This window comes from Mustela nivalis (genome assembly GCF_964662115.1).
Source record: "Mustela nivalis genome assembly, chromosome: 6".
NCBI lineage: Eukaryota > Metazoa > Chordata > Mammalia > Carnivora > Mustelidae > Mustela > Mustela nivalis.
In genome coordinates, this window is record NC_139025.1 from 74,645,631 (window position 1) to 74,673,228 (window position 27,598).

A 27,598-nucleotide genomic window follows, 5' to 3' on the forward strand; every position below is an offset into this window, starting at 1 on the left:
TGACCTGAATTTTTCCGTAAAAGCTTTCTCTAGGTGGCTACTTAAGCAGTTGTTAATCGAAAGAGAGAACTCCATCCAGGGCACCCTTCACTCTTGTAACTTCCTGGCACTCTCAGGGCTGTCCCAGGATGCTGCAGACCCCTTCCAAAGCACTAACCAGGTAGGCTGCCACCTGAGATTCTTGACTTGATATTCTTGATCCTGAAGTATAGGCTAAGAAACTATGCTTTACAGTATAAAGAAAATCTACTTACTGTACAACAGAAATAAAGTGATCATTATTTCCTTATGTAATTTGTTTTCAAATTTATTGACCCTAAAACTCGAAAATTTAATTGTATCCAGGTTCTCAGATTGTATACCTATTTATCTGTAGGATGTGCATAATTGCTAATATACATCCTAGTCCACAATATGAGAGCTGCAATGATTTTTGCCTGTGCCTGTCTCTGCAATAGGTCTCCTGTGTTATCAGAGAGAGAGAGAGAAAGAATGGATTTGGCATTAGAGCTGAGCTCCAGGCACCCAGGCAACAATGCAGCATATACACTTCAAAGAGTACTAGCCAGCAAGCCAGAAAGGTCCCCAAGCACTCCCTGGCCTGCCTCTCTGTGGGTATTTCCATTTGGTTGTTCCTCATTCCCTACCCCCACCTCTCTCTTACTTAAAGTTCACCTTTATTACAAATCATGTCCTTTACAAGTAATCATCAGTCTTCCTCTGAATTTCTTTTGGAAAATAAGGGGAGAGATCAGAAGTCATTTGCAGCATGTAGACTCCTTATTCTTAATTTTTAATTTATTCCATAAAAAAGGCACTTTGGAGATTATATTTGTTGTCCATGCATGTGTATTTATTTGCATGCCTATATTGGGAGGCCAGGTCACCACAGGAAGTGCAAGATGTCTTGAGCTGTAAGAGAAGTAATGATTAAAAGAAATTTCAAGTGTTATTTCCTATCAATTGACTAAATTCTATAAATGGTCAGCATATCAAAACATCAAGAAAAGCAAACAGCTTCCTCTCAGTTCTGTTCTTCAGCCCAAGCAAACCTATCTGACAGATCTTGAATGTTTAATTTCATCCAATGTTCTTTGACTTTTACCTAAGTCTGGATGTTGGGAAAAACAAGGGCTTAGGATTTTGTTTGTAAGATGGCTGGCAGGAAAGTCTCCGATGCTGAACTTCCTAGGCTGGGAGCAGCACATGTAAATAGAATCAGAAAGAGGTATATAAAACATACATACATGTATGTATACATGGATAGATGTGTGTGTGTGTGTACTTAGATACATACATAGGTACATACATAGATACATGTATGTATATGGAGGGATAGATACATGAATAGATATACACATACATAAATACATACCTCCATATATACAGAAATAAATACATGCCTAAATACCTACTTTTATACATACATACATAGAGAAACAAAAAATAATGAAATTAAGTAGATTACTAGAAAGGACAAAACATTTTAATTTTTTTTTTTAATTTTTGAAAGGAAAGGGCAAGATAAAACTTTCATTATTACCAAATACATTTACTTTAACAATATATTTTATAGTTTATAGTTATATAGTTTATAGTTTTATAGTTATATAATATATAACTATATATAATATCTATTATTGTATATAATTTATATACTATATATAAATTTTTATATAATATATAAATAACTATATATGCATTATATAGTTATTTATAGTTATATAATATCCCCCTACCACCAAAAAATGCTACCCCGGAGTTAATAAACAGGAGAGTAACACATATACCTCTAGAAGCAACCTATAAATGTGCAAGTATTGTATAATTTTTCTTTGGAATGTTACATTTTTATTGCACATTAGTCAATTTTTCTATGAGATTATTCCTGGTTGCCTAATGACTGTTAGTATTTAATATTTAGTTAGTATTTTGGAAAATACGGAAATCCTTCTCTTCTCTCCACTGGATTTCAGAAGTCTTCCTGGAAGAGGAAGGTTTTCTCCCACATTTCATGCTTCAAAACAAAGAGCTCCAGGGCAAGGAAGAAAAAAAAAAAGGAGTATTTGTTTGAAGCAATCTGACTTTTCATTCTTTTTTTTTAAAATCTAGTCAATAAGGGTTCTTTCATCTCCCTCATCATAAGAATAACATTTGTCCTATGACACCCGTACTATTGATACAATTATCTAAGACAATGATAATAAAATATACATGCACTAATATTATTCATTGCACTCAAATTTGGGGCCTGAAATCAAGCAAGCAGCTTCGGATTCTCCATTTTACTGAGTTAGAAGTTTATTTAAGAAATCTGCCACAGTACACATTAATAACATGGGGGAATGCCTTAGGCTCTCTGACTCCATTTTATTCACTTAATCATCTATAACAAACTCATCTCAGAAGCCCCAAGATGGTGAGAAATAACCCAAATTCCTTACTTGCATCATGTATAAAGCTTCCCACTTACGTCCTCTCCCTTCGCCTCTGCCCTCTATGATTCAGTCACTTCATATTGTGATACTTTGGTGATTATTGATTTGGGGTTAAGGTTGGAGCTCAGTACAACTGTGTGAGCATTCACTGCCTTCAACTGATGGTGTGCTGCCGCCTGCCCACTCCATATTGACAGGCATCCTCTTACTTTCAGATTGGTGTTCGTTTGCTGATGAACACGCAGGAGGGGGATCATGACCTTTTCTCTTATCTGGACAGCTCTTAGCTTCACAAACATTTTTTTTGCTGCAGGGTGTTATTAACAACAGGGTGATAGAACAAAGAAATGAAAAGATGGGAAGCACATCAATGTATGAAATTTTCTTTATTAGGACACCCTCGAGGCTGAAGGTGGGAGAGGTCTAATTATAAGGTGTTGCCTTTCTCCTTAGAATAACAAATTTTATACATACATGCACACACACACACACATCTACATGCATGCTCTAATGAGCTCATGATTTGAAAATTAAGGGTTACTTTCCTTCTTCACAGGAGTCTGCCACTCTGCCTTCATTGGAAACCAGTTTATATAAATAGAAAGGAAAATCAAAGTAATTGAATTTATTATACATCAGTCATGAGTTAAGACAAGATTCATTATAATTAGATGCAGCATGTTGATGATTAAAATTTAATGAGTTCATTTCCCCTATACTTGAAGAGTGTATAAGTTCAGCTCTGTGGGATTTATTTAGGGCAAAGGTATTAGAAACATAAGCAAATGATAGCTAGTCTGGGTTTGCAATCCTCTTTGCCTCACAAGCCCTGTATCTGAATTCAAGGGCGCTCACAGTAAGGGAATCCAGACGTTTTTAAGAGAAACCCTGTCTTTAGAATTTAACAGACATTTATTATTATTATTTTTTATGCAGCTCTAAAGGAAAATATTGAATCTAAATAGGGTAGGTTAAATTGAAACTAAAATTTCCCAGATAACTGGATTTATGCTGGGGTTATTTAGCTTAGGCCAATATTCTCAATGATAAGAAGTTAAAATGAAGCGATATGAAATAGCCATAAGGAAAGCTACAGAGCAAGAACCTATGTTAACTAAATGATGCTGATACTAGGAGTCAACATTGAGATATCTGCCCCATAATATCTCTGTGACATTAATTATTCTAAACTAGTCATTTCTATTGACTTTGTTTCCTCCTGTGAAAAACAAATCCCTCCCTTGTTTTTATGTTCCAGATAATGTAAAAATCAACCAAATCCTGTTTTTAGAAATCTCATTTTTAAGTTGTTGAGGTACAAAATACTATCTGAAAACACTAACTTATTTTATTTTGTTTGGTTCCCTTAAATAAAAGATGTGCAACTGGATTGTTTTTCCCTTCACATTTTGTTTAAGATAAAAATCCCCTTTGGCTTAAAAACTTATACCAGATGTTGGGACGCCTGGGTGGCTCAGTTGGTTAACCGACGGCCTTCAACTCAGGTCATGATCCCAGCGTCCTGGGATCGAGTCCCACATAGGGCTCCTTGCTCAGCAGGGAGCCTGCTTCCCCCTCTGCCTCTGCCTACCACTCTGTCTGCCTGTTCTTGCTCTCTCTCTCTCTCTAACAAATAAATAAATAAAATCTTAAAACAAAACAAAACAAACAAAAAAAAACATATACCAGATGTTAAATCTCTATTGAAAATAGAGATTTAAAATGGAAACATGATACAACCTTAACCCTAATGGTCCCCAGCAGGGCTTGGCCAATAAATAAAAGTAGTAAAAAAAAAAATCTGAAATTCCAATGAGTACTGTTTTGCATTTCTATATCACATTTCATCTAAGTATCCCAAACACTATGTAAGCATTAAAGCATTAAGTCTTACATTTCTGTAGAAGATAATGCTGTTGTTGTTGTTGTTTTAACCTCTGGAATGAGTGTATCATCTTTGGAGATCACATGAAGAGAAAGTATTCCCAGAGCAGTGTTGGCCCTGAAGTTATACCACTAAGAGTACAATCCCCTGGTCTCTGATATAGCATCCTCAACCCCTGCCTAAGAACCATGGAATGGAAAGAAATGTAGAAGTATGAAGGAAAAAGGGTGAGACTAATTACCATCCCAATTCATTCATTTACTAACTTACAACTGAAGAGAAGAACAGATATTCCCTTCCAGTCTAGCATTTGTTTAATGGGAATTTTCTATTCACCATCATCCACATATTTCTTCTGCACTTAGGACCATTGCTCAAAATTATGACCCTAAAGCAAAACCTTGACACTGTTCTGAATCACTAAAGCAGGACCATATTACATTCATCAGTATCCCATGTATCATGGAATTTCCCTGTATTTACAATTCTTCCTTAATTGGTCACAAGTGAGATGCATAGTTACTGCCCATTAACCAGAGTCTCTGATTAGCCAAAAATATCCATTTCTCTGATGATGCCGAAAAAGAGATGGCACAAGTCAACTGGGATGACTAAGGAGAAGACTAAATCATAATCTGGGTCAATCAGGAAAACACCATTTTTCTCATGAATCATCCATTTTTCTGGGGCCATGTAGACCAACCCAAAGGTGAAAAATATGAGGACTGAATCGTGTCAATAAAATAAAGCCCATGGACAGTCCCAATAGCTGCACCAATTGGTCATGGTCCAGCTCACTAGAGCTGTTTACCAGCCAGATACGTTTAGAATTTTGTTTTTAATGACATATATCCTCACTTATTTTCATGATTATGTAGTGGGCTGAATATTGTTTCCCCAAATCCTGTCTACCAAGAAGCTCAGAATGTGACTGTATTTGGAAATAGAATCTTTGAGGATGCAATTAAGATGAGGCCAAAGACTGATGACCTTATAAGGTGAGAAGAAGACCCAAACACACAGAGAAGAGAATGCCATGTGAAGACAGGCAGAGATTGAAGGGATGCATCTCAAGCCAAGGAACAACAAGGATTGCAGGCAGCCCCCAAAAGTTAGGATAGAGGCACTGGCAGATTTCTCTCCCAAAGCCTACAAAAGAAACCAACCCTGAAGATGCATTGATTTTCATATTGCTGGCCTTCTAAACCATGAAAATATAAATTTTTGTTTTGAGTCACCTACTGTGTGGCAATTTGTTATAGCAGCCCCAGGAAACTAATACAGACTACATCCTCATTATTACCACCATTAATCAGAGCTAGTATTTACTGGGCCCTCTGTGCTAGGCTATGCTATATGGTTTTTGCATAGTACCTTATCTAATCCATTTAATAACTGATGGAGAAAATGCAATTATTATTATTCCCACTTTCATATGAGCAAACTGACTCTTAGAAACCTCCAAGTTTCCACAGAAAGGAAAGAGCTGAGACCCAGCTCTTTCCAAGATCAAGTATTCCTCTAGCAAGTCACACTTGCAGAAAATAAAATGATAGTAAGGATTTTCATGTTTAAAAAACTTGAAAATATTTAGCCCGTGGTCAGGATAAATGTAATCCAACCTCCTTTACCTATGCTCATGTTCCAGCACAATCATAACTAAAATTTCCATGATGAGCCAAATGTACTTCGGTATTTTCAGCATTGCCCCCCTAATGTAATTCATAAACCACAGAAGTGGACATTTTGGCAAAGTTTCCAACATGAAATGAAATAAAAAGAGATTTTTTTTCTTAATTGTTTACCAGAAGACTATATCCTTCTGTTTAGTAAATTGGAATTTGACTGCGCTTATAGACCCAGTTCTTTTCTCCAAGGGGAAATGGGCAAGTCATTTTACATATTGAAGGAGAAAAGTCTCATCTCTTTACCTTCCTCTTCTTAGGCATCATGATCCAGCGTACCACTGTTATTTTTATGCATAGGATTGGCAGCACAGCCCCAGAGGGGAATGATGCTGTCATTTTCAAGATTTTCATCTCACTAACCTTGGAATGACCTAATGTGTCTTTTTCTGGCAGCCATTCAACCTCACTTTAGCTGAAAGCAGCCTTTAGAGAAATGGTAGAAACATTTGTTCAACATTCAACAAACATTTATTGAGCACCTATTATATATAAACCTGATTATAGTTTAGGACTATTGACATACACATAAATAACTATGTGACACATGTAGAAATAAAAGCTAGGCAAATAAACTATTGTATGTGTTCAGAGGAAGGCATGGTTGGGGGGTGACCATGAACAGCTTCATGGAAGAAGGGAGAGTAAGAGCTTAGTCTTGGTGACTGTATATGATCTGGCCCTGTCGGATAGAAGGGAACTATAGGTGAGGGATAAAGACCTACAAAAAGGGAAAGAGACTTCTTGATATTCCTCCTCCCTGCAAGGAAGGGCAGAGTCCTATAAGACTAGACAAGAGTTCCATGAACCCAAGGATTTAGCCTCAATAAACTCTATGTCATCAGAGCCTAGCATAAAGAAGCCGTCCTCTCCTTCTCCCTGGGTCTCTCTCAGAGACAGAGACAGGGAGAGAGAGAAATATAGATTTAAATATTCAGTGTGTGGACTAATGACTAAACAAATAAACACTTTATGCTATAAAAAGAAAAAAATTTCATCTCTTTCAAAAGCCAAAGAAGGAAATAATGGCTTTTGGAACTAAGGTAGAACAAGTCCCCAGCATAGTTTCAGAATCCATGAAGGCCAGGAGAGAGTTAGATACCCCTTTCCTCATCAATTCATTCTCAAAGGCTTGCCAACCAAATGAGAGCTTCTCCCTGAAATAGTTCAGAGGACAGGGGCCATATGGGAGGGGAGAAAAGAAGCAGTTATTTGGATAACAAGGCCACAGAAAATACAGGGAAAGGAGCAGGGTGAAGTCTGCCTTGTCTGGAAAATTGCCTGGCTGTGGAAATCTGACCTGTGCAAAAAGGAAACAGGACAGAACTTTTAAGTCAGTTTCCAAGAACAAGTCTATTTTTAGGCAATCCTTTCTTTTAGCAACCTCCAAGTGCAAAGAAGTACTTAGAATTCCTCATAACAAAATAAATATAGGTTTCTAAAGTTTATACTGTTACATGATTTTTTTTTTTTTTCAGATAAAACTCTCAATGTGGGCAGAAGAACACTTAATCCCGTATCCAGTGTGTTCACAGTGGTGAAAGAACAACTAATGAGAATAAGTAAGAGCCTTCTTTGCTGGGGAAAACCTTAATGCCTTGTTCTACATAGCTAAATCAGAGTGACCCAGTTCATTTCTTCTCTTGGGTTAATCTCCAGCTCATACCAGACTGTATGATTACCCATTAGAGCACTCATATTAAAAGTACCTCCAGGGAGTTTCTGATCTGTAGCTCCAGAACCACCAGGCAATTGGATGAGAAATCCCATGCACATCTGATACCACTTCAAACACAGAAAAATCATGGGCAATAGATCAGGTCACAATAAAGACGACAGTGCTCTAGCCAGGACCAGGGACCCTGCTATCCACAGGCAACTTGAGCCAGGGTAAGCAAAGGGCCTGAGGAGGGTTTGAACCTCCCAGATTATCAGAAGGGACCTATGTCTCAATGATCTATCCTTCAAAAAATTGTTCTCCCAAAGCAAAGTTAAGATATCTGGAAAGGCAGTTGTGAGGTAAACAGAACATAAACCAAGAGCCAAGGGTCCTGTTAGTCCTTGAGCTATAGCTTCTTGGAAAATGGCTCTGCCATTTCTCAGTATAATGATGACAAAGGAAATCAGCATCTGCTATGTGCTAGGCAACCTGCTAGGGGTTTCCCCATGTTTTATTCCCCCTAAACATCAGCTTTCCCATACATAAAATGGAGTGTGATGCTGCCTCTGCTTATTTCTCAGAGAGCTTTTTTTCATTTTAAAGGAGGTTTGTAAACCTGAGGGAAAAATACATGTTGTCTTTGTGGGATGTATACTTCGTCTGACAATGAAGTCAGGAGTGTCCTTCCAGCATATTCCAAACCACGCCCAAGTCAAAGAGAACCAAAGAATCATTCTTCCCATTGTCTTTCCTAATAGCGATTATAAATGCTTAAAATATCAGCTGGTATAACAACTTAAAACATTGAGTCTGTTCTTAAAAGAGGAAAATGGACTCACCTTTACAGACACATATAGATATTGAAAAGATGAATCAGGAATAGAGAAGAGCCTATGGCTTGCCCCTTCCTTCCTTCCTTTGTTCTTTTGCACTTTCTTTCTGTCTTTTTCCCTGTAATCGCCATCACTATCACCAGAGGTGGCTTAAAGACAGCCTTCTAGCTGTCCTCTAGGCTCAATTCCAATCTCACAGGAAACCTAAACTCTTATGGTAATGATGAACATGTAACATGTCAAGCACAATTTCACTACATACATTCTCATTTGCCCCCTAAAAACTCTGTGAGGCACTCACCATTATCCCCAGTTTACAGACAATGAAAATGAGACAAAGAGAGGTTAAGAAACTTGCTTAAGACCACAGAGTTACTATGACAGAGCAGGAATTTGATCCAGGCCAATGTGAAAGAAAAATCTATGTCCTTCCCCATGACACATTGCCCCCAGGATTCTTGTTTCACCATCACGTAGCTAAGCTTATGTTTCTATGTTGGTAAAACTGCAACCCCAAATGCCAAGTAATCTACCAAGAAGGCCTGTGATGACATTTAAGTTCATTAGCTGTGTGTAATGAAACAAAGGTCTTCCCCTTCAGAGTTGCAAGAGCTGGTCTCTGAGCAGTGACTTCTGAAGTTGCATTTGTGCCCTCTTTGACACAAAGAATTTGTGCAAAGGGAAGACAAAGTAGGAGAAGCCAGCCACCTCTGCATGCATTCTAGCAGTATCCCAGTCTCAAGCCTACATTCTAACTATACAAAGTTTCTTCCCTGGGTCTTCTATACTTTACAGGGATTACACATGAGCTGTTCCTTTCTCCCTTAGAATTTCCTTTGTGGAAAGACTGAAGACATGTCTCAAGCCCAAAGGAAAATGGAGGAACACATAAGCAACAAAAATAATATATATCCTGAAGGCTACAGAGCATGTTTACAAAAGGGTAGGATTCACTTCATCACATGGATGCTGGGCCAATCCATGATCTGGACACAGCTCAGTCCATGTTTCAAATGAGTTTTAGGACTTATATCCCCAGCACTGCTGTCCTCTTAAGCCTGTATCTGGAACAGGTATGCAACACTTTGCATGGATCTTATATAGGACCCAACTTGTCACCTCCCTCCTGGCAAGCCAACATGATCCCCAGATTCCATACAGTGGGTCCCCAGATTTCATTTTAATGAACACACATCAGAGAAAGAATAAGAAGGCCAAATTTGGTTCCAACCTAACTTTACTACTCTGGTTAGCTCTGTATCATTATCCAAAATCATTTAACCTACCTGAGTGTGGATTTCTTTGTCTGAGGAATGGGTATAATATTACCTGCCATGATTATTTCTCAGGATTATTGTGAAAGTTCTTAATAATATTAAAGGAGTTCTTATACAAAATATTATTATTATTTGAAGTAAAGGCAGCTTTCACATATATATTTATAGTTGTCCTGAATTGATGATCACTTTCATTTCCAGATATTGTCATTAAAAAAAAAAAATTCTAAGAACATGACACAACCAAATATGCTTCCCCAACTGATTATATCCATGCTCATATTATGAATCAACTTGAACAAAATAAAAGCTACATGCAACCAAGAGGATTGTCTACTGGACTGATACAGAGTCCCATAAAGAATTCTTTTGCTTCTATGATATATTGAGCTTCCATAATCTTACTCTAACATGTGACTCTGAAGAAGTGGTCGAGAAGTTGGAACTTTTAAATAAAGATTCATGACCAAATACTGGGTTTGAGATATGATGTTCAAGTTACATCTTTAAACACTGAGGCTATTTAAAGGATTTACAATAAGTTAGGTAAAGATTTAGAAAGAAAAAAAATGCAGAATCACATAACAATTTTGTGAATATGTACTACATGCATCTAGAATTTATCCCCAAAGGAGTAGCTGACCAAATGTCTTGCCATAAAGATGAAGCTCACATCCATAAGGCCCAATAGTCACAAAAGAACTATAGATTCAAGCTTGGTTATTTATTTCTTGAAGTAATACACACACTATTGGTATGAACTTGCCATATTGGTAAAGGAAGTGTCCTTGCTTTATTTTTGTAAGCCAGGTCTCAAATCTGGCTTTAATTCCCCACTCTCTACAGTAGAGAGAAATACAACCACAATCATTATTGGTGTTCTTTCTTCAAATGCTATGTGGGATTAAGGGAAAATACAGGGCTTTTGTGGCACCAAAAAACAGGTGCAGAGCTTCTAATCCTGGTTTGTGATAATCATTACTGAGGTTTCATTTTCCAAGACCACAGAAGACATTTTAAAGGCAGTAAACTCACCTTCTTCTGTGTCAATGAGGACACACAGACTGCCCACCACAAAAAGCCATAGCTAAGTCTTAGAGTTCAATAATCACCCACATTCTGCCTACCTCACAACATCAAGGTAGTATGCATGGGAAAGCCTGCTTCACTTGCAATACTGCATGGGAGTAGGGCATTACTCCTTGCTGCACACGCATGCATGTACACACATACACACATGAACACACAAACATGTGCTTGATTAAACCACTTCTTTCTCTCCATCTCTTGGAGCTCATTCTCTTCTAGAATACTCTAACTTCACTGGCAAAGTAGCCTTGACATCTGCAACACAAGACTTGGTTATTTGGCAGGTGGTGGTATCCTTCCTTGAGTCTTCTCCAGCAATTAGAATGAAATAGAAATTAATACTACTATCACCTTCTTGTCATGTATGCAAACCACCTACTCCAGAGTGTGGTATCTAAAAGAATACTCAAGGGGCGCCTGGGTGGCTCAGTGGGTTAAGCCTCTGCCTTCGGCTCAGGTCGTGATCTCAGGGTCCTGGGATCGAGCCCCGCATGGGGCTCTCTGCTCAGCGGGGAGCCTGCTTCCTCCCCTCCCCCCCCCCCCCCCCGCCTGCCTCTTTGCCTGCATGTGGTCTCTCTCTCTCTGTCAGGTAAATGAATAAAATATAAAAAATAAAAATTAAAAAAAATAAAAGAATACTCAAAAAAACCCATTTCATCAACCACGACAGTTCCAAGTGCCACACGCTTTTTGCACTAGGAATAAGGCTCCCAGTCTAAAGGTAGAAACAAATAAAAGAATAAATGCAAATGAGGTGTTATGAAAAATAATCAACAGTCTATAAGATTCAGGTACCACTACTTAGGAGAGGCAGGTCATTTCTATGAGGCCAGACATTTCCACCTCTGCTCATCAAGTCTTAAATGCTGAGTTGCTAGAACTTGGGGAGGCTTGGGAAAGGTGGTATAGGGCAATGGGGGCCTTCTGAGGGCTTGGGCTGTAGCTATTTGTCAACCAGAATATAAATATAGTTGAATATTTTAACAACTATAGAGCCATAACAATGCCTATCAGCCATCAGTCCTGATTAAATAAAAAAATTATTGCTATGTCAGAGAATGTTAGGAGTGCTCAGAAACTATTTAGCATGAAGCTTTGAGTCCTAGACCTTGTCAGCCAGACAAATTCAGAAAGGGTTTTCAAATAAAGGGAATAGCATGGGCAAAGCCACAGAGACTCAAGGGAGCAAGGTAGAGTTTTAACTAAGAATGCAAGAGTAATAAGTCTTATAATCATTATCATTGATAGAAAGACAGACAAATTACCATTCTTGAATAGGTAAGTGGTAAGTAGTTGTGTGGCTTTTCTGAAAGTCCAGACTGGTTCATATCACTGAGACATTGGGCCTTCCCATCCCTGCTCTTACTCTGGCCTGCATCCTCAGTCTTGCCACAAACAACCTCTGCATGAGTTCCCTGTTATTCCCACTCAGGCAGGAACCCAGAACCCTCTCCTTCAATTGCTTGCATCAGAGCAGCTTCCACAAACAGAAAAAGTCTTACCCGGCAGCTTTGTGAACAAGCGCCTGTGAATAAGCTGGCCTCAAGGAAAAATGACTCCAGGGGCTGCCAATTTAGAGAAACTGCCCACAAGCGACCCTATGAATAGAGGACCACTTACCCATCAGCAATCAGGCAACTAGCCAGCAGAGATCAAAAAGGGGGCAAGAGCACCACCATTTGGATCAGTGTAGCTGCTGATCAATGTGACCAAAAAGTGACCGCCAGAATGGGGGGAAAGTGCTCAATTTGGACAAATGAATTGCCTTTGAAGAGTGACTAACATCAGACGGGAATTCAGGTTGGTTATGAAGATGCCACACAACTGATCAAATTAACTTTCTGCTGGTTGTGCCAACAGACATGGCCCTCAAGACAAATACACTCTGTTCCTTTAACCAATTTGACTCTCAAGAGTTCTGTAAAGTGTTGATTTGGTTGGCAAACTTTAAGAAAAAATCTTTAATACTGTGGTCCAAGACATGGAGATTATCAAATCTTTTCCTTCTGTAGAGGAACCAACATGAAGCTCAGAGAGGCGGAGTGATTTGCACATTCACACAGCTCCTTAACCAACAGAGCCAGGATTAACTTTGGAACCTCTGGTTTCTAAGTCCAGGGCCATTTTCCTTACTCCCAGGCAGAGCTGTGGACTATAGTTTTAAAGAGGCATCCATGACTTTTGCAGGGCAAATTTGCCCCCATGAAGTATCCTAAGTGGGGTCCTCCCACCTAGATAAAGACAGGACCAGTGAAATCCCAACACACCAAGAAGCACAGGATGAACCACTAAACACATGCCCAAAGTCTTAGTAGGGGCACCAAGCTGAACCCCTGGAAGCCATTCATTTTAATTTCAACATCATTCTCCATAGCATTCTAGTCCTTAGTACACAAAAAAGGCACTCTGAGTTCCTTCGATCTGAAGCTTCTAAAACAAATGGAGATGCCTGAAAATCCACCTTGAGACAGGGGCTCAAAGAGCAGGCATTCTGTGGGTTACCCCCCCCCCCACACACACACACACGCCCTACGCTTTGTGTATGGATTTCTGCACAGACACACAGGCGCTTATCCACCTGCCGCGCTTCTTCCCGCCGTGTTACGTGGCAACGCCTAGGGGGCGCTCTCGACGTGCTCGGCAACCCGGGAGTATCGCAGCTCCAGCAGAACAACCCAACAGAGCAGAGGTTTTTTCCGCTTTTTAATTTACTTCAGCGTTTTAGGGTAAAGGAGGGTCACAATCCCAAAGGAGACATACAAAAACCGCCTTGCTTACTGAGGCGGAGAAATATTTAAAATATATGTATTATTGGATTACTTCCTCTCTGCCTTCCTGCAAAATCAGTTGTTTTTCTTTTTTTAATCTGCCCTAAAAGTCCAGAGTTTGTTCCTATCCCTTTCTATGGCATATGGCAAGCTTTAACAATAACCGAGTAACGTTGTCTCCTGATTAAAATGGCTGGTTGAAACGACCTGCTTTTATTCGTGCTACAACTTGCCCTGTAACATAATGACCAGCTTTAAATCCATCAAAGTGGAGTACAGAGTGCGATTGCAAAGGTTCAGACATGGAAATCCAGTAAATTTTATCTGCTGTTCAGCCGAGAGACGTTCTGGAGTAGAGCTCAGGCCTCCGAGTTTAGATGATCAATTCCTCAATACCTAATCAGTCATCCTAGGGACATGCATCTACCTTCATCTCCAATTCATTCCCAAAATGCTTTCCCAAGGCATAGGCGAGGTACGGGGCTTCAGGAAGCTTAAAGGAGAACTTCAATTTTAACATTTAAAATTATCATTGCCAAGTCTAAGAAGAAAAAAAATCACATTTTAAAAATAAGGCAAGAAGAAACTCAAATAACTGAATTTAATAGATATTATCTAGTGACTTGACAATATCTAGGAAGAATTTATAAGTGACTATTATGGCTAACATTAAAACGTGTATGTGTGTGTATGTGTGTACCCATACGTAGATACATATAGCCTTCCACATCCAGCAATCAGGATTTTGATTTGTTTTGTTTTGTTTTATGTGTATGTTTGCCTATGTGAACAATTCTAGGGAAGATAATCTTGCACACAAAGCAAACAGCCCTGCCCCCATTGTGAAAGAAGCAGATCCCCTGAGATTAGGGAAGAAGGAATTGCTTATGGTCAGCAGAGGCCTGGAGAACAATGGAGACCCCAGCTAAAGGCACAGCAGCAGCAGCAGCCTGCTAGGATGGGTGGGGGACTGACCACATGGCCACTGCAAACTAGATGGCATTGCCATTGTCACCAGAAGTGACTAAAAAGAGCTCAAATTAGCAATTGTTATGATTAGCAGGTGGTTTAAGAGATATGAGGCCCGTGAAGTGACTCAGGCTGTGGGGGAGGCGGGATGGACACCAGAATGCTTTTCAATTTTTCCTATAGCAAAAAATAAAGAGTCTCAGAAGCAGTTTCTTACTTGCATATAAGAATAATTGCAGATTCATTTAAGGAAAAATGAAGATGTCTAAGATACAAAGTAGTCTCCAAGAGAAGAAAATGAAAATGTCCAGTTTTTAAAATAACTTTGTTATACTCTTACATAAGCATTATAGATAAATGTTGAATAAATGTACAATTTAAATGCTATCAAATATCAGTAGGCAGGAAAAAACCTTGATGCCTCTTGATTTTGTTAAAAAACCACCTTAACTCAATTTGTCCTTTTATATAGTGCCTAGCTAAAAGATATTTTGGACAATTCAACAATATTTAATGAATTACCTCTTTTTAACTTAGCACTTACTTACTTCTCAACTTCTCATAGATTACAATTACTTCTTACATAGATACAAGCTGGGGGGTTTATATCCTGCCTCCTTAGCTCATGAATCAGAATATAAGCAAACATTTAACAGATTATACTTTTTTATTCTTTCTTTTTAAATATATTTGGTAATAAATCTAGATCGTGAGTGACTTCCTGTGAAAGGTACCTCTAGGAATCTTCAGAGCAGAACTGTCAGGTATGGATGGCCTGTCTGTCTGCCTTTTTTCTTGTTGCTGCCCTCAGATGTATTCCTGATACTAGATTAATGTTCAGGTAAATTTTTGGCCAAATGGCCAGGATTTCTCTTTCATAGTTGCCAAAAGCCATAAGGCATGTGTAACAGAGACTGAAGACTGGCTTGGGGACATGACGTTATTTTCCCTAGGTCATCTTTCTATAGGTTCTGCAGCTTAAAGATGGCACCTGCTTAGTGAATTCAGACAGAGAGAATAATTGCACCAAAACTCATTCTAATATATGCCTGGGAAAAAAACCTGGAGGATTGATTTGTGAGAGGGTACTTTGCTATGCAAGTCCATACAACTTCATGGAACAAAAAAAGACCATTCCAACAAGGGGACCTAGAACTTAGAATCAACTCATATTGGAATCTGTCAGGTTTGGTGGATTTTACTGCACTGAAAACATGAGATCTCCAGGTAGGTAAAGTGAGGAAAGAGGCCATTATCTAGCAAAATTAAGGTACGAAAATACTCTACCAGTTAGGCCGTTACTAAATTATATTTGGCTTTTTGCAAAAGTAAATATACCCACAAAATTATCATGACTCTGTCTCATTTTTTCCAAAAAACTTGGCCTGTGTAAGCCTATCTTTGGATCCAAATATTCAGACATAGGTCTTACCAAGTGAAATCCCAGTAATTCAGTGCCTGTGATTTGGGACTTTTTCTTAGTATCTGAAGAAAGGTTTTTTATTTCATGCACATGTCTCTAAAACTAAAATAACTCATTATAAATTTATAAAATATGTAAGCAAGAAGCTATTTTCACAAACCACAATGGGAAACCTGCCTCATTCCTTCATAGCTTCACCTCACCTACCATGCAACCAACGGATTCCCCACACATTTCATAGTAATTTGAGCACCTTTATTAAAGAATCTAGATCACTTACATAAACACAGGTCTCAGCTTGCCTTTTCCAGACAGCTATTCTGGTCAGCCCAAATTCACTGAGGAATGACTTGGTAACCTCCCAATTGATTCACTTCAATCATGGCTTAAGAAGAGTTAGATAGCCAAAGGCCAGCCAGCTCTCGTTCCTACCCCAAATCATCTTATCAGTAATGAAATGAGGCCTGCAGGAGTGAGCTGGCCCATCTAGCTCCCGGTTCTGCCAGACCAAAATGGATTTTATCTCTGGGAGAATTCATGGGCACATGGATCTGGCCTCAGTGGCACACCTGGCATGATCTCTGATGTTCATCCTCATTCTCTGTTGTATTGATTCCCATCCAAATGGTCAAACCTGAACAAGCCTTTTAAAATGTGAAATAACAGGCTGCTTGCATCCCGCAGGAAACTAGACCATCGGCCACAACTGAAATCATTTTCCGGCAAAGTTGATGCATTTGTACCTCACCTGACTGAACAGAAATTAACCCCCATTCGCAACACTAACCCCACACAACCCACTCGACCTGCTGCACTTGAACATATTTATTTTGATATGTTATTCACATATTGTTGCTATGCACTTAGGTATTCAGACTCTTGTATGCAGTCAGCCAAGAGACCCAGTTATTTGTCCTTTTCATTCATACTGTGTTGGTGAGAAAAAATGTAATACAGTTTTCAGAGAGGTAGAGTCTCTCATTACAAAAATGAAGAGGAGCACTGTCTTAGATCTAATTCCCAAACAGTCCAGGTAAATAAGAAAGGGAGAGCCCAGTAGGTGATGGGGATTAAGGAGGGCATTTGTCGTGATGAGCACCAGGTCTGTATAGAAGTGTTGAATGACTATATTGTATACCTGAAACTAATATAACACTGTATACTAACTAACTGGAATTAAAATGAAAACTTTTTGAAAATTTAAAAATAAAAAACAGAAATACCGAAAAAAAAGGAAACCCCAAATTCCTATTGTCTTTGTTGCTGATTTAAATGCACAGAGATTCAAAACAGATGTGAACATGAGTGCTTCTTTTCAAAGATGCACCTACAAATGTTTGCACAATATAGTTACAGATTTTAAACATAATCTATGTCCAAGAATTCTCTATTTTGCTTTTAGCATCAATTAACTTAAACAAATGACAAACATTCTTGATTTTATATTTATGTAATATTTTGTTCATATTACTTCTATAATTAGAGCTTTCAAATAAAATGAGTATGCAGTCCAAAACTAAACAAATAAATACATTGAAAAGAATGATATTGCAGTTACACTGCCCATCTCCCAAGCCTAACACTCAGGGATGTAAGCGTAATTATCCCTAGCTTGGTTTCATTGCATTATTTGATCAGTGCCATAAGAATCATTCAGTACCACAGACAGAAACGGCCCTAAATAAATACCTAAAGAATGAACATGATACTTACTTCAATTGTACACACATGATGAGAGAGAGCTCAAGTTCATGGTTAAGGAATACAATGAAAAAAAAATTCTCTGATTCCCAGGGTTAATTGATTGTGTACTACACTAAGGATTTCTGTTTATGTTACAATTTTAAGTCTACGGAAGCTTTGTTGCATTGTCTTTAAATTGAAAATGAAAAACATAGCAAATTTAAAATCCATCGTATTTTAACTATGGTAAAATCTCTTGTTCCCATACGTAGCCTTGAAAAGAGTTCTGAAAACAATAAAACAACAAAATAATAAATTAAACAAATAAAAGCAAACAATTCATGAACTTGTGAAGGAGTCTTTCCCACTGCTCATGTTATGGTCTTCATACACATATAATACATACATAATACAGCTATATACATACGCTAATAATATTCTTAAGAATAAATTTGTGTGTAAGAAAACATTATGCCCAATTGCTGATATTTATATATAAAAACACTTTCTATGAAATTGCTAACAAAATAATTTAATAGATTTGTGGAAATTCAAAACTGTTAAAATTTATTTCAGATATAAACCAAAATACAACTTTGATTCATGCTTTAATTGCACAAATATCATTATATCCCACATATAAGATGATTGCCTAAATGCTGGGAATTAAATTTGGTCACTGCTTCAAGGAACTCTGAATCTAATGAAGAATAGATAAGGAAGGGAAAGGAATAGAAGCAAGCACGTTTTGAATGCATGGCATTGCCAAACACTGAGCTATGAACTTTACATACATTATATCGGTAGATATTATTACGGTCATTTTTAAATACAAGGAAAGTGAGTTTCGCCAAGGTTAAGTATCTTTTCCAGACCATTCAGCTAATAAGTTACAGAATCAGAATTCAGGTTCTTTCTAATTCCAAAGCCTATTCTCTTGTGTCACTACTCAAGTCTGCCCCAGAGGGAGAGGTGAACAATTCTAAAGGGCAAAATGCAGGAAGGTTCCACAAAGCAGTTGGCATTTTAGTCTGAACTATTTTACTAATCATTTAGAGAGTGTAAAACTGTGCTTATTTCTCAAGATACTTTATACTTGCCTTTTCTTCCTAAAGAAAGGAATTTGTGACAAGGATAATCCAAAATAAAACATAATCTGCAAGTTTTTTATGTTTATATTTTGGGTAACAACTCCAATAGCACATTCCTACTAGTCATGTAGCCAGGTCTATCAAAATGAGTTTGCAACCCAGCAGCACAGAATATTGATGATAGAAATTGGCCTAGGGCTACTGAGTCACCTAATGACAGCAGCTTTAATTTAAAATATGTTGTGGGTAATAGACCAAGTGGATAATCCACTTGTGGATAATTGAGAGTATATCTGTGCCCACAGTTTAAGATCTAGGTATTTCATAGAGGTCCTATAACATAACATGTCATAAAATAACCTGTTCCCAATGCACTAGTATCCATAAAATCAATAGGGTTTTACAAGCCATGCATATGATAGATAGTATGAAATGTAATTAGTATTGGAAAATTGCTGTAAAATCCCAAGCTCTTTCTACTTAAATGACCAAGATGTGTTCCACTGGGGCTCCTTTTTTTAGAGCAACCTAGAGAACAGAGGCTGAAAAGATTAAATAATTAGTGTCATGCTGGTTTTTAAGCAAATGAAGCCTGTTGTTTCTGTGCACAGAACACAAAATTTTATCACTACAACAAAACACTACTTTGATGGCACTTTCTAAAATGAGGTGAAAGCAGGATTTAGTAGCCCTTGGGCAGAAATTTTTGTATCTTATATCTGACCTGCCAGGAATAAATTATCTGAGGCTAACATCCCTTAGGCTAAGAGTTTATAAAGGAAAACAGCCCCCCACCCCTGCCAAAGCCTTAAATCTGAAGTAATACTATGAGACACCATAATTTAGGTTCTTTGTTCTAAACAGAAATATTCATAATAAGGCACACAAACACACATACATTGGATCTCAAAGATGCTTGGGGAGAGAGAGAGAGAGAAAGAGAAAGAATAAGTGCAGCTTTTCTTTCTTTCTTTTCAACCTTATCTGTGCATTCCTGGGTCGCACAAGCATTGTGCTGACTCTGGATGAAAACACCCCTTTGATGGAGGATACATGCTGAAAGGGAGAATTCTGAATTATGTTCTCTAAATTATCCAAGGCTTGGAGAGCAAGTATTGATTTTGAAAATGACTGAGCCAGACCTCGTACTGCAGAGCCCCCCCCCTCCCTGCGCCCCAAAGCACAACGAGAGATCTTGGGCGCTGTGCAGCCGCCACGAGGCCCTGGGCTGGCATTGTTTCAAAAAATCAGAAAGTCATCCATCAACCATACAGTCATTGGAATAAGTACATGGTGGCTAGAGACGCATTTTATCTGCTCACATGCTCCTATTCAATGAGCTACGAGGAGAATTAGAATGATATTGGGCCGATTAACTAATGCACTCTGGGAACCATGAACTGTTAAGGTGTTTATTTTGCTGCCTCACATAAAAGAATGAGAAGTTTATCTGCATAGTTAAGCGTTCTGTTTGCTCCAGCCATAAATAACTTGGAGCGCCTCTGAGCCAGACCTCTTTTACAGAGGCAGGTTGAGGATGGGAATTTGTTCTGTAATTGTTTCCATACTTTGCAAACAATTTAGGCACAGCCTGAAATGTACCACTGTGTGTGTGATGGTGTGTGAGTGTGTGTACAGGCAAGCACATGTTCACCTGCTTGTGTGTGGTTTCCTTGGAACGTTTATTGGACATTAATGGGGGGTGGGGGGAGAATGAAGACTAAAATGATGTACTTTCATGCACTGAGAATATGACCTAGTTTTATTTAGTCAGCCATGGTTATGAACATATTGAGCACAACACAAATTAAGTCAGATAACACCGGGTTTTCACTTCATATGCTTTGGAGAGTATATTTTACACAGAGTACAACTGTGTGATATTTATGCTCATTCTTACATGGTTACATCTTCAGAACAGCTTGAGACATAAAATTCCAAGTCCCTTATCCTCATATATTTTAAATCAAAACACACTTGTTCTAATTAGCAAATAAGTTCCCAGGCCTAGTAGTTATTTTAAGATATACCAGTTTAAGCAAGATACCATTTAGGGCAGGGTTTCTCAACCTTGGCACTATAGCATTTGGGGCCAGAAAATTCCTTGTTGTGAGGCCACCCTGTGCATTATAGGATGTTTAGCAGCATCTCTGGCTTCCACCCATTGGATGCCAGTGACACTCCCTTCCCACCTGATAGTGACAATGAAAAACATCTCCAGATACTACCAAACATCCCTTAGGGAGCAAAACCGATTCCAGTTGAGAATCACTGGTTAAGAATCTTTTTTTTTTTTTTAAATAAAATTTCGAGGAAAATTTTGAATGCTTTCCTGAAGGAAAGTTACCCAAGCAGAAGACCCCCACATTCATTTGCACTGATTCCTAAGTATATTATACAGAAAAACAGTTGATGTCTCAGAGAAGGTTCAGGAACTATTAGGCTTGTTTCCACGTATCATGTTCTAATTCCATGATATAATCTTATAAAAGGCTCATTTCATCTGGAAATGGAATTTTCTAAGCGATTTGTAGTATTGTTATTAAAATTTGGAGTTAGAAAACTTTCACAGTCTCTTTTGTGTCCATGTTGTCTATGATGATTTTTACAAAATGGTCCAATCCCTTGGGTTGCTGTGGCTAAAAATATTATGCTGAAATTTCTCTGATAGAAATTCTCCTATTTTTTTCCCCCTTGGCCTTTTGAAAGATATGCAGTTGAGTGATGGCACTGATTTCATTATCAATTCCTCCTGAAAAAGGGCAATTTTACTGGGTCAAGGTTGAAATAAGTCACAGGATAAAAAGAAACCTAATCTACCTCTAAATCGCTCTGCAACTGAGAGTTATTATGTTAGAGACCTGTCTACACCTAACCAAAGTCAAGTCTAGAGTTGGCCTCTATCCAGTGAATTTGGGTCGTAGATTTAGGCAAATAAATAATTCACCACTCCCCATTCTTGCCAAAGTGGCAGAGATTGTTTGAATGATCTAGATTAGATCATTTTTTAAGGATTTTATAAATCCACATAACTTGGAAAAGAACTTGGATGATGTTTTATATACAATTCTATACGAGGACATCCTAAGCTATGAATTACAACTGAAGAATTTTATTGAAAAGAAGTTTGGCAAGAACTGGTTAAGCATAGTGAAATGACCTAAGTAACTACAGATTTTCTCAGAACCTTTAATATGCTAATGAGTCTTGTGGTCTTTAAGGATTAAGTTTCTCTCATGATGTATTTTGGGAAATAATATGTATATATTTGGTCAAATTTCTGGTTATTTTATAAATATAATATTTAAAGCTCCTTTTCTCTGTACCACCTTAGGTCTTGGACTTTGATCCCATCACTTTCGGGAGTGATGGGAACGTATCTGTAGGTTTGTGGCCTATACACAGTAACTAACTCAGACACATCCCTCCCCCAGCCAAGTCCTGAAAGGAATGTCAGGATACAAGCCTTTCCCAAGGGTCCACCAGCATCTGAACTCCACTCTGTTTCTTCTCCCTCCTAGAGAATCTTCATTTCCTCTAGGCTGGGACAAATGGGCACTGACTGATCACTTAGTCTCCTAAATCTATTATTTATGCCAGGACCTCAGCTTTTGCAACTCAAAAAACAAGAATTTGGCTTTTATTCAACTACGTCATCCCTCCTGAAGCAATAAGCCCAGGAATGCTCTAGCTGCTGCTTATTTGGGAGGAGGGTCAGAAAATAAAGGAATTATAGAGGATAAAAAAATATAAGTTTAATATAGTATATCAAGTATTATTCTATTGTACCTCTATTACTAAGAATATTTTACACTGTCTGATTTATACCCTGTCTGCTTCCAAAACAAGGATTTGAGATAACTTAATATAAAAACATAAATACAATGATAAAAGAATAATTAATTTGAGACCAAAAGAGAAATCAAAGATCAAGTTCTATTATCTAATAATCAGAAGCATAACATTTTAATGTAACCATCATCATTATCATCAACATTTCTTGAGTACTTACTATTTGACAGACTTTGCTATATGCTTTGTACTTCAAATTCATTAATGAACAAGAATTAATTACATTCTTATATTATTATCTCCATTTTACTAAAAGCACACTGAGGTCCCCAGCAGTTTAGTAGCTCAAAGATTCTCCCAACAGAAACATAATGGTTTGTTGGTACTGTGATAAACCACCCAGATTCCCTTCTGATGATAGCATACAGCCTCAGCTGCAGAAAGCAGCCTGCTTCAAGGTCAGACCTCTTCCCAGGACAGTGCCACCCTTGAATGATCAATGGAGGGTAAAGGTCTGGCCACCTTGACCCAGACATTTCTAGACAATTCTGAAGGGCCATGCTAGCTCTGGGATTCCTTATGGGTTAACAAAATTGGGCCACAGTGCAGCTTCTTTCTTTGACCATTCCTACTTCCCTCCCCTCTCTTCTACAGTGTTGATTTCAAAGGCAATCCCTGTAAACATCTTGCTTGTGAAACTCTTGTCTCAGAGTCACATTCCATGGGAATGTAACCTATTGCAGGCAGAATGAGGATTAAGCCCCAAATCTGTTTTTCTTCAAAACCCATCCTCTTAATCATTGTGCTACACGTGGTTAATGTGTTATGGTAAACATATTTCTTAATGTATAAAGATGGAGCTATTTTAACAGAACAACAAATTGGTGGTCCTAACAGCTACTATACAACTTTGGTAAGCAAACTATATTCCTGTGTCAGAAGTGTACTCCCTTCAGATTCCAACATCTATCTGCTTTCCCTGGTGGGACACTACTTCCTGATCAAAAGAAATAAGTTTTTCCTCCATCATACTGAAAACAAAGATAACTTACTTTGCTGAGGAACAGGTCGACACAATCGATGGTTAAAGAAACTGATTTTGGATGGAAGCCTGACAGACTAATGAAAAGCTGTAATTCACTCAGGTATGGAATCCAAGGGGTCCATCTACCAAGGGCCCTCCTTATCTTCTTGGCATGACAGGGTTCAGCAACAACGGACTCCAGGTCCTCAAGCACTTACCAAGGGGTGCAGATGTCATAGCGAGGGACAGTGGATCTCACTTCCTGTGCTGTGACACTAGGTTAGATAAAGAAGAGCACTTGATCTCTCAAAAGTCCTCATGGCCATCTCTCATGACAAAGGCATGCAGCTTTTTTTTAAGTTTGTCTCATTTTAAGTCCCATGTTAGGAGATAAAGCTGAATTCCACTGAATGAGTTGTGAATTACTTTGTGATTTTGGGCTGTGAAGGCAGCCAAAGCAGATAATTCTTGCCTATTAAGTGGATTTATCACATGTTCAATTGTGTAATTACTTTAAAAAAAATCCATTTTCCCAATTTTATTGTCATGAAGATACAAAGGGGACATTTTGGATAAAGAAATCATTATCTAGGCGAGCGAGTAACAACTGTTCCTCTTGTAAAGTTGAGCTTCTATATCCATTAAGTGGTTCAAAGAAAGGATTGCTAACTGGAGACTGCTAACTCTCTGCCTCTTCACTTAGAGCAAAATAGTGCGGGTGTTATGAAGAGGTGGCTAAAGAGATGACATAATTGGAGGGGCAATAAGAATGCCCAGTGGATCCAGAAAACGTTTGTCACAGTGCCTGAAACCTCGCCGTTAGCAAATCACTCCTTTGGGTTGGATCTGATACTCAGAACCCCACCCAATTAATATGTTGTCAATGCAGAAGAAGAGGCTGGTACCATAAGCCATCTATTCACCTATTAATACCTGAAGAACTGGGATATTAAAATAAGGAAGAACATGGCAAGAGAAAAAATGGAATGGGCATGGGAAAAATGACACAGAATAATCAACAGGAACAATATGCAGCTTATATAGCCTAATTTTCATAGATGAGAAAAGTTAAGTTTATAAAATAACACTTCCTAAAGTTGTTCCCAGACAACATTTGCCCAGGATCTAATATGCTATCCTTAGGTACAGGATTCTGAGGTCAAAAAATTTAGGAAACCCTAGATCAAACAAGTTCAACAGGCTTCTATCCTCAGATAGAAGGGCTCATGTGAGTTAGAAATCTTGAGGTGGAGAAAAGGAAAGAGTATATAGGACCACAGACCTGTATGTGTATAGCATCTTTCAAGACTAATTGCTGTAGAAATGCTTCTCGAGAGAGATCAAGTGGCTTGCCCATAGCACATAGGAAACTAGAACCTGGCTTTTCTGACCAGAGTCTAATTACTGTTCTACGATGCTACACTACAACTCCTTATCTTGCTTTGTTAAGTCTACAGCAGAAAGGAGATGCTTAGAGATTCAAAGACTGGTGAAAAACACTCTGTTCAAAACAAAACAACAAAACCCACACCTACATGAGCATGAATACACTCATCAGACTGTAGTGATCACCACTCACTCTCTCAGTGCTTTGATGACGAAGTAGATGTATCAGCAAGTCAGCAGGGTAGCTTCCTTCCTCCATTTTCGTATTTCATCCCTTCACAGTGGTCTACTGGTAGAAAAGAGAAATGCCTGCAGCAAAAAATAGAAGAGTGGCTGAATCTGGACAGGAACACTTGAGTCTCTCCTCCTTAAAGCACACCTATGACCTTCTAAGCTCACACAAAGGACTGCAGCCTAAGGTTTTTGTGCATCTTCCAAGAGGACACATATCAGTCAAGTTAGTTGACATCACAAAAGGATAAAAATAAGATTAAATGGAAACATTACAAAAGTATTAGAAACATGAGGACTATGAAAAAGAGGCAACCAATAGATGAAGTAAGCTGTATCAGAAGAAACAAAACTCATGGAACAGAAAAGAGGTTAAAATGTACTTTACAAAGAAAGATTAAGAAGACTATAAAAAACCCAAAAGCAAGAAAAAAAACAGAGAACCAATCCGACTTTTGATATAAATATATACTTTCTAGGATAGAGAGTTCAGTGTATGAGTTCATAGCATAATAACCAGCAAACCAACAAAATAAATTTTAACCAATCCAATGAATGAGAAAAAATGACTATGTGAGGGAAAGTTAAAAAATAAAAATCAAGGGATGCCTAGGTGGCTCAGTCACTTATGTGTCTGCCTTTGACTCAGGTCATGATCCTAAGATCCTAGGATGGAGTCCCACATCTGGCTCCTTGCTCAGCAGGGAGGCTGCTTCTCTCTCTGCCTGCCACTCCTTCTGCTTGTGCTCTCTCTTCTCTCTCTCTCTCTTTCTCTCTCTCTGATAAATAAATAAATAAAATCTTAAAAAAACAAATAAAAATCAAATTAAAAAAGCATCATAAACAGAAAACATAAAACTACATGAGCAGAATTTTAAAAATTATCATAATAAATGAAAATGGCTTAGGCTTACCAATCAAAAGCCAAAATCTTAAGAATATATATTGTCTATAAAAGGAGTTTTTAAACATGTATGAAAAAAAAAGTTGAAAATAAAGTGAAAAGTATATGCTATATAAATAAAAATCAAAAATAGCTATTTTTGATATCAGACAAAATAGGGTTAATAAGAAAAAAATTATAAAGAAGAAAACTGATCATTACATAGTAGCAGAAGAATAACATAACAGGAATATATAACAATCATGTATAAATAGATATTCATAGCATAGCCTCAAAATAGATAAAACAATTAACAGAATCACAGAAGAAATAGATAAATTGCCCCTGTCAGTAGCTAGTAGATCAAAGATGAAATAAAATGATAAATAATTTTGACCTAAATATATAAACCTTATAACCAATGGGCATAGAATAAACCTTCATTAAAAGCAAATCTCACAAAAATTGATCATGTAGTAAATCACAATGAAATAAAATAAGGCATTTATAAAAAAAAACCATACCTTAAATTTTTTTTGTCTAGAAACCTAAATACATATTGTTAAATAATCCATATGATAAAGAGGAAATGACCAGGAAAATTATGAGGTACATAAAAGCATTAAACACCAAAATGTATTGCTTGCTGTTTAAGCAATTGTATGTGGGAGATTTAGAGTCTTAATTATACTTATATAGAAAGCCAGAAGGAACGAAAATAAATGAGAATCATTTAACTTAAAAACCTGAGGAAAAACACAGCAACAGAACAAACTCAAAAAAAAAAAGAGAGAGAGAGAGAGAGAAAGAGAATAGTAAAGATAAGCCTAAAATCAGTGAAATAAAGAATGAAAACATTAAAGGTCATTAACAAATTTCCCAAAATGATTCATTGAAAAAACTGATAAGACGTACATGATGCTAGTGAGATTGATCAAAAGATGAAAAAGAGAAAGAAAGAGGGAGCAAATACACAAATTCAAACATTAAAAAAGGAAACAGAAGAATGTTATTAACAACTGCTTGCTAGAAAATTTGACAAATTGGATGAAATGGATAAATTTTTAATAGAATTAGAAAATATCAGAGTTAATACAGGAATACATAAAATACATGGAATTGCCAATAAAGAACCTAAAATCAGCCATCAGAATCTTTCCTCTACTACCATCTCTCCCTTACACATTACATGACTTCACTAATGTGTGGAATCTAAAAAGCAAAAGAACAAGCGAAAAAACAAACAGGAGCAGACTCAAAAAAACAGAGAATGAACTGGTGGTTGCCAGAGAGGAGTTGGGTGGAAGGACTGGTAAAATAGGTGAAGAGGAAAGAGGTACAAACTTCTAGTTAAAATAAATAAGTCTCAGTAATAAAAAGTACAGCATAGGGACAAAATAATATTTTAATAACGTTTTATAGTGATAGTAATATACTTACCATGGTAAAAATTTTGTGAAGTATAGAATTGTCAAATCACT

The 27,598-nt window shown here is 37.7% G+C and overlaps 1 long non-coding RNA gene across 1 annotated transcript; it reads right to left on the reverse strand.

Moving 5' to 3' along the window:
• Nucleotides 1-839: 839 nt before the first annotated feature.
• On the reverse strand, nt 840-27,598 carry LOC309866856. Its single transcript, XR_014312835.1, has 3 exons — nt 27,558-27,598; nt 25,197-25,312; nt 840-912 (listed from the first exon to the last, which is right to left on the reverse strand). It is a non-coding gene; the product is annotated as an uncharacterized lncRNA (long non-coding RNA).